Consider the following 14,896-nt stretch of genomic DNA (forward strand, 5'->3'; position numbering starts at 1 on the left):
TGTCGCCACACAATTTCTCTCAGAGGGCTTTTGACCAATGGCAATCCAATCCTGAATGACGTCACCACTATCCTGTTGTACTTTATGGGAGAGATGTATTAAGTAGTTTATAATGAGAAGAATAACAATAATCACCTGTTTTTCATAGTTGCCTATAGGTTTTGTATCCATTGTCTCCTTCATATTAGGAAAGGAAGTTGATCCATAGCCTACTCAGAGACAACTGAGAGTTGGTCTCTGAGCAGCAGCACAAAGGGGTCGAGTCTCTCAATGTCCGTGTGTTGGAGATATTCCACCATATTGGTCCCAGCCTTTAAAACAATGTTAATGAAAGGTATTCACAGTCATTTTAAATATTACATCCTGTAGTGTTTCCTTTCAAAATATAATCTTATTATGACTTGAACTAAATAAATCCTTTGACCCACTAATACCAAATTACAGTTAGGGGGGCCACAGGTGTGATTTGAAAATACGATCTTCCATGTCTTTCTGTTGTGTTTTGACCTGGGGATCTGTAATTGTCCAAGTGGCTACTGCACATGTACTTATTTAATATTAAATGTGTTATTTAATTAGGCTTGGTTCTGGTGAGCATGTACAAGACGTCAGCTTTTTAAATAACTGTGTGTATTGGATCATACACATTTTAGAAATACTCTCTCAAACTTCCCGCATTGGTACCTCACCAGGGAGGTAGAAAAAAGCAATAGCATTGAAAAAGTGTGATTGTAGTTCTGCTCTTCTGTAATATATTTCTACAAGATCAAGAACGGGCTCTGAAAACACTGAGGGTACAGGACGAGGACAGCGAAGCAATGAGCAACACTTGATACAGGATAAGAGCAACGGATACTTAGAATTTATAGGTGTAGGCCCCGTAGTAAAATATTCCCATCCGTTTTCATGGTACAATACTTTGATAATGACCCCCAATAGTCTTTCAAATGCCTGAATATCTGATAAACATTTTTTTTTCTGAATTGAAAACCCTAGCTGGCTATGCATTCGTTTGGCACCATCTAACATTTCGGAATCTGTGCATTCTTTACCCTTCCACAGGCGGTACACACTGGCAGCAAAACATAAATTGTTACCTTGGTTTATGTCTATTATTTTACTAAATAATATACCTTTTAAGCGCCTCCGCGCACCACCACCACCTTGCATATTTCTAATCACAGTGACCGTTATTCGCAAACTCACATGTGATAGAATTTTGTTGTGACTTTGTAGTAAATTAGCTATGCTCTCTAAGAAATCTGCAGCGTCCAGCTCCCCCACATTTCGCCTCCTCGATTAGAAAGGATTATTTAATGACCCCGAGCTCGGTCTCAGCTGTACAAAATCATTAGGACCCACATTGTGTGATATTTCATTTAGCAATCCTTGCACAGCTCCATGCACAATACGGACAGCATTCATATAAGATTGTACCAGATCCAGGTTCACAAACCTGAATTCTTCATAAAACTCCATAGCCCGAAACCTATCAATTTCTCGGTCATAGCGACGAATAATCTCCAAAAACCCCCGAGGAGGGTCCCCGCCAACGCCACCCTCAGCCATTTGTTCATCATTTTCATTATTCATCTCTAACATTGCAGCATCACCACCCCCGATCTGATTATCATTGTTATTAGCTACCGATGCTAGTTCCTTAGATACATCCTGATCTATATATTCCTGAATTTCCAAGTTTACCGGATGGCCTCCCGTCTGGAGAGTGTGCAACAGTGTCTGTGACCGTGCTAATTGTGACACATTTGTTCTAAATTTAAGCCTACGCAGCATTCTTTTCGCAGCATTAATTTTATTTCGCATTACCCCCCTAATTACACAAGCAGACTGACAGATTTTGTGCTTCTCCTTTTTCATTGTTTGTCAATTGTTGTTTTCAGAATTGGTTGTTTTTTGTAACAACCCTTCTCGATCTTGCAGAGACTGATTGATTCACAGTGTGAATTACAGATTCATCAAACTCTCATCAGAAACGGGTCAATTCCCTATTTGTTTTAACAAATTTGTCAAAACATGTATTTTGCACTGAGCGGTGTTTAACGCCTCCACAAGCTGACTGCATATCTTGCTAAACACCAGGGCCCTACAATCACCAGGGGTCTGTATGTCAACACAGGGTGATTGATCACATTTCATCTCAGTATCCCCACTAGTGGTGGCTTTAACCGTGCTTTTACCCCGTTTACCTCTTTTTACAGTAGCGGAGCTCGGTCGGTTCACTTTCACACATTGCACCCCCACATCGGTGGTGTCGTGTGCCACCCGGTTTGTCTTACTCAGGGCTTTTCTGGGCGCTGTGTTTCCCCTTTGTGTGACTGGTGGCTGTCTCCCCCGCTGTAGAACGGACCTCCCTTTATCAGCACGATCGGATCTCTTCAGCTGTTTTCCACTTGACACGCCTCTCAAGCAGGGCAATGCAGGCTGTGCCGCATTTTTAGCTATAATAAAACAAACATGTCAATTACACTTTATACAGTGACTTTTCACTACATTTCGAACAAATACAAAATATATTATTATTATTATTATTATTAATAACATTGGTAAAAACGGTGAATGTTACACACCTCCATTCAAAGTTTGCTCTGTGAATTGGGGTGGGTGGGGGAGTGTGTAGTTATGTGGGTTAAACAACTGTCAAATCAAAAAACAAACATTGGTCACATAAATGTACACGATATTATGTTTTAGAAGATGTAATTAATTCATAATATGTAACAACTTGTTCTATGGCATACCATGAAATCTGAATAAAACTGGCCATTAAACACATTGCTTTGGCCCACCTTCAGAACACGTGTCTCCTGCGGTTTGGAAGGCGCTGTTCGGGACGTAGGCGTTGGGGGTTGTGAGTTCCACTCTCCGTGGTCCACTGCGGGGTGCTCGGCCCGACAGTCTCGGCTCTGTTATTCTGTGCTGTAATATCTTGGTTCTCTCCAAGGCCGGTGTTTCACCTTAAATTATACAAACCATGAACTATGCATGATATACTAACACTTTTAAACCCAACTCTATTACTATAAAAAACATTCTTACCATCAATACATGATAACGCATTTACTAGCTCTTCCTCATCAAATGGACCCCAGTCAGATGCCATTATGAAGAGTGTGTCCCTTCATATATTATATTGGATGTGTAAAATTAACTGCTTGGAGCGGCTTATTTATGGGGGGGCAAAATGGTATTTCATAATTTTTCTAAGAATCACACAAAATTGTATTCCACATAACATACCAGGAAACCGCCAAAAATGTTGTTCTTATTACAGAATTCAGTTGGGGCGGTATGTTGGGGTGTCTATTTCACTCCGATAAAGTTGATCTCCAACAGACATCTGTATCTATGCGTGCTATGGTCATGGTCTCACGTTCAAAACAACGTGTACACACTGGGTGAGGTGACCATTTGGAGAGATAAATTGTTATCACATATTTGTTATGGACACGAGCCTAATGGGTACAAATGACTGTACCCACGTGGCACCCATACACGCACCCAACTCCGCCCACACTCCTCCTCCTCTTTAGAGCCACTGCCCCCCATTTACCCACGTGTCCCCACACACGCCCCCAACCCCACCCACACCCCGCCTCCTCTGTAGAGCCGCCGGCCACCATTTACAGTATAAAGAGCATGCTGGTAAACACAGAAAACATGTCACCCGTTCGGGACAGAACAGGTCTGCGGTAACTGGTGGAAACCCCCATAGCGCACTATGGCTACACCAGCTAAGAAGACACCCCCTAGCGACCACGCTGCTGATGAAGATGCGGGGGCACCTAACACAAAATTAAGATGGTCGGAAGACAGGGACCCAAAAGAGGTAACACTTTATTTTACTTTAAAAACGTGTTTAGAATATTATTATTAATTTTAAACGTATGCCGGTGTTTACATGCTGTTAGGCCGTATGTGTGTATATATAAATTTCAATGCAAAGTGAATTTAAATGCATGTTTTCTTCTTTGTATGTTTATCAAAAGAATAGTGTCAGCGCTCCTCCTCCGAGCCCCAGGGATGCTCTCCCAATGTCTGATGAAGACGAAGGTGTCAACACTGGTGATGAGTCTGAAGATGATGACAAGGACCATGAACATGGCAGGGAGGATAAAACCTCAGACACTGATGATGGAGTTGGACCATCAATGGAAAGAGAGGTAAATATAGAGGTCCTACAACTGTGTATAGTTGTGTACTTCTTTACTGACCGACACACATTACAGTTTTAAGTGTTATTTTCTTTTCTCTTCATTAGAATAGTGGAGTACCAGACACCAGTGATATGGATTCCTCTGTCAACTCTTTAAGACCCCGAACAAGATTGAACATTGCATGCTTCTGTTCTTGCCTTGCTAGAACCCACAAGAGTTTTGATTCAGACAGGGAAGTTCCGAGATATAATTGTAAAAACTATGATGATCATGTAACACTAGTGATGACACACACCATAAAGGGCATTATTGCGCTAGTGTTACAACATTGTATTGGCCGTGAATTAGTTGATAAGTGTGAGGCCTGTCTGATAGGTGACTCCAGCCAAGCACAGCATCTCTGTCTAACTTTAGATCATGAGCAAGGGAGTGTCTGGAGTAGTGTCGCTCTTATATGTAACAAAATAAGTGTCACCCACTTTCTAAATGTTGTGTTATGTGTTGCACGTGCCCTATGTGGGCTATGCATCACCAGACAGACTGAGAAAGAAGTGAAATCTCTTTTGCATAGCTTAGAAACATGCACAACGGAATTAATGTTTAGTTCCCCCCCCCCCGCTGTACCGAACCCATAACGAACCGAGACTTCAAAACCGAGGTACGTACCGAACTGTCAGTTTTGTGTACCGTAACGTTACACCCCTAACAAATGCTGTTAAACGGCATATTTGAAACAATACATTTTTGGGAAACAGTCGCGGCTATCTAAGTTTATTTATTCAATGTTGCAGAACCTGAAGGGGAGGGAGTCATATCTCAAAGGAGATCTGATAACACTATTTTAAGGGGCCAGAAGTATGCATTAGTTAAGCACAAACACACTCGTAATTAATTTTTAACTTTACATATTAGTCATTATTTATTAAACATTTGAAGGATCCACATTCATGCAATGAATAAACATAAACCTAGTAATTAATGATTAACCGAATGCACAGTAAATGCATTTTAGCCATTATTTACAACTTAGCAAACCATATATTATTGTAGTGTTATGTTGGGTGTATTTTGATAAGAGCATTTTAGCTCTGAGCTGAAGCACTGATCTAAAGAAGACTTCTCCCCCCACCAAAAGTTATCAGAGTTCCTTAACTCATCAGCTTGGAACTGGTTTACATCAAAGTGACAGTTTTGGGGAGGATGGCACCGAGAATAGGCCAAATAGTTTGGAATCCTGCTATGAGATAGGAGAAAGGGGCCTGTAGGTAATAAAAACTCTTTGAAGTGGACGAGAGCCGAAATCCCGACATAGAGCTACGAACCCGGGCCAACCGGCATTTCCAAAAGATGGCATGGATTGACATCAGTCATAAATCAAGCCCCCCTCCAATAGGACACTGGGGGCTGAAACCGAAATCCAATCTAAAAAAATCAAGAACCAATCACCTATTGATCTGACAGACTATAAAGAACAGCGCACGGTCTCTCTCTCTTAGAAACTCGCAACCTGTAGCTCTGTTGCCAGAACCGGAACCAGAAACCAACCAAGTCTTTGCCGGCAACAGAAGAATTAAACTGGGAGAAGGAGATTGAGCCGTACGAAGAATTCTTTTAAAGGACTTTATTAAATAAATAACTTTACAGACCCACCTGATCAGTGGAGTTTTACAGCTGGACAATTGACTAAGTCGACTGAATACGAAAATGTCAGTCATTTAAATAGCTATTTGAGTCTTAAGAAACTTGACCCTTGGAACGAACAGGGCCCTGCTTTCCTCAAAGACTTTGTCTTCAAGTAACTATGGTGGAACCCTGCTTACAAAGAAGATTTTGTGCACAACCTTGGAGCCTTCAAACCAATGGAAAATCTGTTTGGAAAAGACTCTACATTCGCGAAACCCCAACTTCCAGGTGCATCGACTGAGTGGAAGTTCTTGGACAAAGCCGAACCGGACTGCCTTTGTTCCAAACCACACGGACCTCGTGCCGTGTGCTGTTATCTGAGCCCGAAGCCAGAGAGGCCTCTCTGCGACGAAGTTCACATAAGTTTAACAGTTTGGAGTTTGTGATTCATGACATTTAAGAAATCAATTAGAAATGTTAATCTGTGATTCATAACTCTAGAATGTGTAATATCATTTAGTTTTCTTAAATATAAATGTGTGTTGCATTCAACTGTTTTGTTGATAATTTTAGAAATAAAATCTGTCAACGCCGAGAAATATCTTCTCATTCCTGTTCAACTGTTTAGTCTGAAATTGACACAAGTGAATAGACATTAGATTATTGGTGGCCCTGCCTATCCTTAATCATTGAATAATAATCAGTTAAGGGAAATTGTGGTAACAAGTAATGATAGGATCTTTCTCTGTACCTAAACGTTAATGAGACTGATATATATATATAACGAGAAGTTACCTGACATAAATACTAACCTGCGTAGTTATTTAATGTCTGACTAACAATACTAATGAGAGACTCGCCTTCGTCTTACTAACCGGTATTGTAGTCAATGTGTTTATAACCTTTTTTGTTTAAAGATTTGTGTGTTATCATATGCGATCCCATGGTCTTTGATTTGGTCACGGAAGTGATTTGTCTTTGATTTGTTGATCTAGAGTTGAATTTTAATTAGTTTTTCCCTTTTGTATAATTAGTGTAGTGCTACATTTAGTCTTTGTTTTTGAATAAATTTGACAATTTATATCTGTCTGCGTCCAATTATTACAGAAATTGAGTTCTACAAGACTCCAGGATTCGTGATAAGGTAATACTATAAATTCACTTCTTTAATTGAAATTTATAAGTGTACCTTATACATAATGTATCTATTAAATTAACTGAACAATATGAAGCTAGTAACTATGTTTAATTAGTGCTGGTTTTACAGTTATAAATTGCTCAAATATTGTAAGAAAGACAATTTGACCGCCTGTTCTAAAGTGAAAGTTATATTCACATTAATGATTGCACTAATTCAGTGATATTTATGTTTATTGGCCTAGAATAAGGCAATAATTATGGCTAAACTGCCAACAACACAGTACTAAAGAGAATTGGACTCCCTGTTGTAAAGATTTACACTAGGGGTGTCCCGAAGCACAATACCTTATTCGGAAAGGCACGGATAATGGCTTCAAAACCAATAACGAATAATTTTGCCGAATAATATGCGGCTAAGGCTGAGACAGTCACAGCTTGTGTTTGATGGATAACAGGTGAGCCAGGGGATCATATCACGAAACTTAAATGTCTGAAATCACTAGGCAATAATGTCCGTGTGAAATGAATGTGTGTAAACTTTAGGAATGAAATGAGCGCAAATCAAATAGCAGCTCTCTGCGCTTCTCTCTGAAATCAGAGCTTTAACGGGGTGCTTGAATATGATTTCACTTTTCTAACTTTAGTTAGTGTGTAATGTTGCTGTTTGAGCATAAACAACATCTGCAAAGTTACGAAGCTCAAAGTTCAAAGCAAAGGGAGATATTTGCTGTTAAAGAAATCGTTTTTTAAGGACTACAACAAACGGCTGGGTTAGTGACATCACTAACCCTAGAACTGACATAAACCCCGTCCCCTGAACACAATTCAGAGATTATCAAGACAGAATATGCTAATCAATGGGTAGAAGATAACTAAACATAGTCCAGTTAACATAATAGATGGTGAGGTACATTACTACACACAAATAATATGGTTTGCTAAGTTGTTAATATGAAAGAATGTTGATCCTTCAAATGTTTAATACATGTTAAATAATGGGTAATATGTCCTTACTAATCAGAATTACTAGTGTACTTATGCTTAACTAATGCATCATTCTGGACTATTCAAATAAAGTGTTACCACAGTTCTTAATGACATGCATATTTTGGACATAGTCAGGTGCAAAAACAAGAAGGTTACTTTGTTGTCGGTGTTTGCGCAGAGGTTGCGTATGTTTGCGCACAGATAGCGGATAATCGCTCGCACCTTGGAACCTATTTCCGGGAGCGCGTTGTTGAGCCACCAGGCTCTGTTTTGTGCGGATGGGCGGCCGGAGCGCGTTAAGGGTTTTCTGTTACAACGTTGTCGTTAATAACTAATGATCTTCGCATGCAAGTCAATCAATCAAAACTAACTTGAGCTGGACAATAACTTTATTCTAGAGCTGCTGTAAAGCCAAAACAATCTCTGTCACTTTCATTTCTTATCACTGGAAAGCTGCTTTCAAACAATTCATATTGTTAAAAGCGCTATATAAATGAAGGTGATTGACTTCCCTTGCATAGACTTTTTGTCACTGCTGGTTTTACTGTTCTAAATAACAGTAGGACTTAGCCTAGATTTAATACCAGATTTCTTTGTTTTTTAAGTTCAAATGTATTATTATGTGAATTGGTACTTAAGTAAATGGTGTGTGATTATATGCATGACATTCATTCGGTGACAGTGGAATACAAACAGTCTTACCGGTGTATTCTCAACATCAGTTTCATCTGAATCCGTATATCCGTGTATCATAACAGCTTCACATTATTTATTGGCCCCGACAGTGTAAAAACAAATTAAATGCATTAGATAGGTCTACTTACTGCTCACAAACTTGATAGAGGCAGCGTACACTGGCCAGCCATGTTTGGGCTTTTTCCCTTTCTGCCATCCCACAGCAGCTGAACAGTCAGTTTGCGGGTATCCATCGTCATCCATCTTGGTGTCATCATATGTACGTATGGCTTCGGTTTCCACCTCGCTATACATCCCAGCATCCTCCCCACTGACCCATTGGACCACTGCAAACTTTCTCATCACACCTTGGGCTTTAGAAGAGTTTGGCTTTTAGTGAATTTAGATCACGGCTGTTTCATCAGATCTCACATGGGAAGGTCACAGTTTTGTGTCTTGTGAGTCTGATTGTAGCGTCATGGGCATCATTTTTGCTTTGTAAGACCAGTTTGCCAGACACAGACATAATGCTAGGCCAGCTAAATGTCAGCTGCATGCAAGTTAGCTGCAGATCTGTGAAAGATTAGTACAATCGATAATGAGGGCTGTCGATTTAACGCGGTAATCTGATTCATTGACGTTAGTTGTGAGAAACTAACGCGATTCAAATATTTTAACTCAATTAACCCACCCGCCCCTGACCAACGTAGGTAGATTTGTGTAATGAAATAGATTCAAAACTGAATCGCTTGACAGTAAAAAAGTAAATGTAGTCTAATGTTAACGGTATAATACCCATTCAACATAAACCAACAAATACATGAATCCAGTTCACGTTACCTAAATACACGAAGCAAGGGCAATATCAAAGTTGTTGCTGGCTCAGTTAGCTCCTAGCAAGGTAACCTTAACTCTTGCAACTGTTGTCTTATTGAACAAACCAACTACTTTGCTTATAAATTACTAAATGAACCAACCTGAATCAACACAAATCCCTGAGTAATAATTACAACAAGATACAATTATTCTTTCCTTCGGGGTGACGTTAGAAATCCATGTTTAATCGATCTGAAACCTCTGTTGAAACTTAAAGCAACGGCCCGTGTTACCGCTGTCTGGCTGCTTCAATGAGTCAGTGATCTGGATTTCTATTGGATCCCGCGCAGCAGTTCAAACATCAACCAATCGGCATATTGTATGGTCTTATGGCCCTAATGCACTTGCCTACATGTAGCGATGTTTTCTATTATGCAAAATGGCGAAACGAAAATTGTGTTGCTTTAACAGTTGCCAAGAAGAAAGAATGATTCCTCGTCGTACTCGGACCAGGTGGAAAACAAGGCAAAACTTGTTTTTCCAGCAAAGTTTTGGTCATATTGATAATTTATAGGCCCTAGAAATGTGTGTATTAAATATGATAAACTATAATATATTCATAAATAGGCATTATACTTATTGTTGAACATAATTGTACAAATAATGTTTAGTTTAAGTTATGTTAAGTTTTAAGGTTTTAAAAATGTGTTTAAAATGTTGTAAAATGCATTGACAAACATATCTGAAGGCGAGTAGATTTCCCACTACAGCTGGTCATGTTGTTTTTAAATGCTGCCCGTGAACTGAACAATGAACGAAGTCACCATATCTAAATATTCACAACAAACACCCTTTCGACATGAAACCAAGAAATGAGAGCAATGCTTTCACTGCTCGCCATAGCGTCTCAATGTTAGTGTCCCTCAGCAGGATATGTCGCCCATTTTAGGTTTACAGACATTCTATAAATTAGCAGCCTGGCATTAGTACTGTCAGTAAAATATTATGCATGGCTAATAATTTTATGTCATAATAATATATTCATCTGTAGCCTATGGAGATGGCTTCCATCTCAAGACACCAATATAAATCTAAGCACAACAGCAATGCTAAAATGTAATGTATTATTGTGTCTGTAAAAGTGAAAGGAGCATACAGGTAGATGGTGGGGTGGGTTGTGAACACTAGCTTTAATCTTGATGAACATCCTGGGAATTAATAACAGTCAAAACAGCTTGCCATATTGTTGAACAAGAATATCAACATTTAGAGTAAAACAGGTTTCTTTTGGTACACACTTTGCTTATGATCACTCAAATTTGGATTCTTTCCCATTTGTTACAGAATACCAACCAATCAAACCTGGTGTCTTCAGGTCCCTCAAATGACCATGTCACAGATGCCAGTTGGCTGAACATCCTCGCATTTTCCATGAAGCACAATGTAACAGAGGCTTTAATGGAGGACCTACTGAAGCTGTTAAGGTTATGTAGTGGGGATGCTGCAAGCATCCCAAGTAGCAAGTACATGCTAGAGAAGGAGTTTAAAGATTATGTAGACAAATCAGAATACCATCTGTGAGACAAAGTTTAGAGTTGGGTCAATTTTTTATTTGTATACCTTTGAGGAATCAACTTCAAGCTCTTTTGGAGAATGAGCCTATTCCAAATATTTACAATGACCAAAACAGATGGAATAACAGATTTTTCAGATGGGAAGTTGTACAAATATCTGAAATCAGTTAGTGATTCATTCTTTTCCCTGTCTTTCAATTGTGATGGAGTGCCAGTGTTCCAGTCATCTAAATACAGCATATGGCCCTTACTATGCTCTGTTAATGAATTACCCCCAGAGGAAAGAGATACAAATGTCATACTATGTGCCTTGTGGTTTGGGTCATCAAAACCACAAATGACTAGCTTCCTCAAACCTTTTGTGGAGGAATGCAAAAGTCTTGGACAAACAGGTCTTCAGTGGCAGGATCCAGTAGATAACTCAATCAAAACGACAAAGGTCTATGCATTATGTGCCATATGTGATGCTGTTGCACGACCTTTACTGCAAAATTTCAAGCAGTTTAATGGAGAGTATGGGTGTGGGCACTGTCTTCATCCAGGTGTTCCTTAGAGATCATGACACAACTGTGCAAATAGGTGAGATTGCCAAAAATAATGAACAGAGCATTTTGGGCATAAAAGGGCCATCTCCAATTGTGGACTTGCCAGATTTTGACCTGATCAATGGCATGGTCCCTGATTACATGCATTGTGTGTTGCTGGGGGTTTGCCGGCAAATAGCCACTTTATGGTTTGATTCCAAAAGCTATAGTAAACCATGGTATGTTGGTTTGAACACTGTAACAGTGGATGTAAATCTTTTAGCAATCAAGCCTCTAAGCATTTTTTCCAGAATCCCACGGTCTATTGTTGAGCTAAGGTTTTGGAAAGCTCACGAATGACAGAACTGGCTTTTATATTACAGTTTGCCAGTCCTGGAGGGGATACTTCCAAACAGGTATCTTTGCCACTGGGCTCTACTTGTGGAGGGTGTGAGCATTTTGCTAGGTTCAGACATTAGCCAAGAGGATATTGACCATGCTCATGAGGCTCTTGAGCTTTATGTTAAATCAGTTCAGTCTTTGTATGGCGAAGATCAGGTGACCTACAATATGCATTCACTTCTGCATTTGACTAAGAGTGTTGAGAATTTGGGTCCTCTCTGGGCCCAGTCTGCTTTCATGTTTGAGAGCTATAATGGCTACTTGCTCAAGCAAGTCAAAAGCAGTAATGCAGTGCCTCAGCAGCTTTGCAAAAGAGTAGCATGGTCTCGGGCATTGCCACGCATAGCTAAGGCCTGCTCATCCAATGATGTTTCACCTGAAATTAAATCATTCTACACAGAAATGACCTCTGGTAAACGTCATGTAAAGAATTATACTAGATATGACTTGCACTTGGAGTGCCAAAGATTAGGCCAGTGTCTGAAAATAATATGAATGCATTGCATGCATTGCTAGATGTACCTGGGACCTCTATTGGCAGGTACTACAACAGAATAGTTATCAACGGAGAGGTCATTCAAAGCCAAACATACACAAAGACAAAGAAAAGGAACAACTCGGTTGTGATATTGAAAGATGGCAGTATTTTCACGGTTTCACACTTTCTCTGTGTCAGTGATGACCAATATCACTTATATGCAGTTGGCAAATTTGGAAATTGTACAGTGCAGAAACTGGTTCGAGGATCTGCTGTCAAAATATCACTGACCTTTATGCGGACTGTTCATTTTCCTACAGGATTTGAAAGAGCAGTTGATCTACGGTTGATTATACAGTATATGACCATGTTTGATTATAGGCATAGGGCTCCACTTAGGACAAGGCAAGAGCATGAGTTAAGTACAGCCTTATACTGCTAAACTGCACTGTGTTTTATACATGTCTTCATATGCTGGACATTCATATTAAATTTGCACTATTTTCCTATGTTTTTACTTCATCAAAAACGATATGCCTTTAGTTGTATGTAGGACATATATGATTAAAAATACATTAATATTATGCAATTTATATATGTGTTTTTTGCAGCATATATGTCCCTTACAATATTCGGTTTGAACATATAAGAATCACAGGTTTTTTTAGGAAAAGGAAAGGATCCAAGTGCAGGCTTTAGAGTTGAAGCAGATAATCCAATAAGGGCAAAACGAGAGAGCATAAACAGGGACAGTCCAGGTCAAACGATCAAGCGAACAGGCTAGTAGAGAGATCCGAAAGGGGTAAACGAGAGAAGGAAGCAAGAGGTCAAAAATACACGGGAAGGCAATCAAGAAACAAGGCTTAGAATTGATTCAGGAGAGAATGCAAGACTTCGCGATGAATCTAGGAAACAGAGGGGTACTGTGTACTGTGAAGGAGAGAGGGATTGAACGAGGTGAATGAAGGATTGACCAATGATAGGAGAGGAGGACAGAACAGGTGCACCTGGTAGGGAAGAATGTGGAAAGACTGGTTTGACTGGACAAAGGACAAGAGAAGCACTAAACTAGTATTTGGGAGAGGGAGACCTCTGGTGGTGAACTAAGGTAGAAGCAGGGGAGACCATGACAGTCTCCAAGGTTCTCATCGTAAATAACAAACAGAAATCAAACTACCTTCTGGCCTGACCTTCTAGCTTGACCTTATCTTTCTTAAGTATACAAGAGAGATTAACAGGTGTGAGAAAAGAATTTCTAACTTTCCTTCCACACATACATACATACATACATACATACATACATACATACATACATACGGAAAATAAATAATAGAATTTTGAATCACAATAAGATGTTATCAAGTACAGAAAAAGAAAATGTAATAAAATGTGATCTTAAATACATACAAATAAAGAAAATTGGTTTACTATTTCCAGATTCCTTTTTTGAAATACAATGACATGCATTACAAATGAGTATTTACATTATATTTACAGCCGGTGCTCGTGTGTCACTGTGTCCCTCAGGCTGTGGTAGGCGCTGACATATTGGGCAGCCAGGGTGGCTGTGTGTCCCTCCCCCAGGAGGACTGACCGTTTTTCTTTTTTCTAAGTTTTGTCACAGGTTGGGTGGGCATCCATTATGTTGTTACAGAATGTGTCCCTTATTTTGGGCTAAAGCTTTCCGTGGAGGGGAACGTGGATCAGTTTGTACCATTTTTGGGAAGATCTGCCTTGTTGGGGCGGAGCTGTGATCCAGGTGAACAGCAGATCGGGCATAGGTGGGCATGTGGGCAGAGGAGTAGGAAGGCCGGTCAAGCAAATAAGCTTGCTAAGGTACGCAGCAGCAGCAAGCAGCCCCCCCATCCAGCCAGCCAGCCAGTCTGGCTAGCAGTGACTGAGTGGTTGACAGACGGCAAGCAACGGAATGTACGTGCTCTGTGATGTCATAGCAGTCAGCTGAGAGAGGCTCGTGATGTCATCGCTGAGCTGTCTGTCTGTCTGTCTGTCTCTCTCTCTCTCTCTCTCTCTCTCTCTCTCTCTCTCTCTTCCTCTCAATTCAATTCATTTGTATTGTCAAAGCAATTGGACATACATACATACATACATACATATATACACTCACCTAAAGGATTATTAGGAACACCATACTAATACTGTGTTTGACCCCCTTTCGCCTTCAGAACTGCCTTAATTCTACGTGGCATTGATTCAACAAGGTGCTGAAAGCATTCTTTAGAAATGTTGGCCCATATTGATAGGATAGCATCTTGCAGTTGATGGAGATTTGTGGGATGCACATCCAGGGCACGAAGCTCCCGTTCCACCACATCCCAATGATGCTCTATTGGGTTGAGATCTGGTGACTGTGGGGGCCAGTTTAGTACAGTGAACTCATTGTCATGTTCAAGAAACCAATTTGAAATTATTCGACCTTTGTGACATGGTGCATTATCCTGCTGGAAGTAGCCATCAGAGGATGGGTACATGGTGGTCATAAAG

Source organism: Amia ocellicauda, chromosome 10, assembly GCF_036373705.1.
Source record: "Amia ocellicauda isolate fAmiCal2 chromosome 10, fAmiCal2.hap1, whole genome shotgun sequence".
Taxonomy (NCBI): domain Eukaryota; kingdom Metazoa; phylum Chordata; class Actinopteri; order Amiiformes; family Amiidae; genus Amia; species Amia ocellicauda.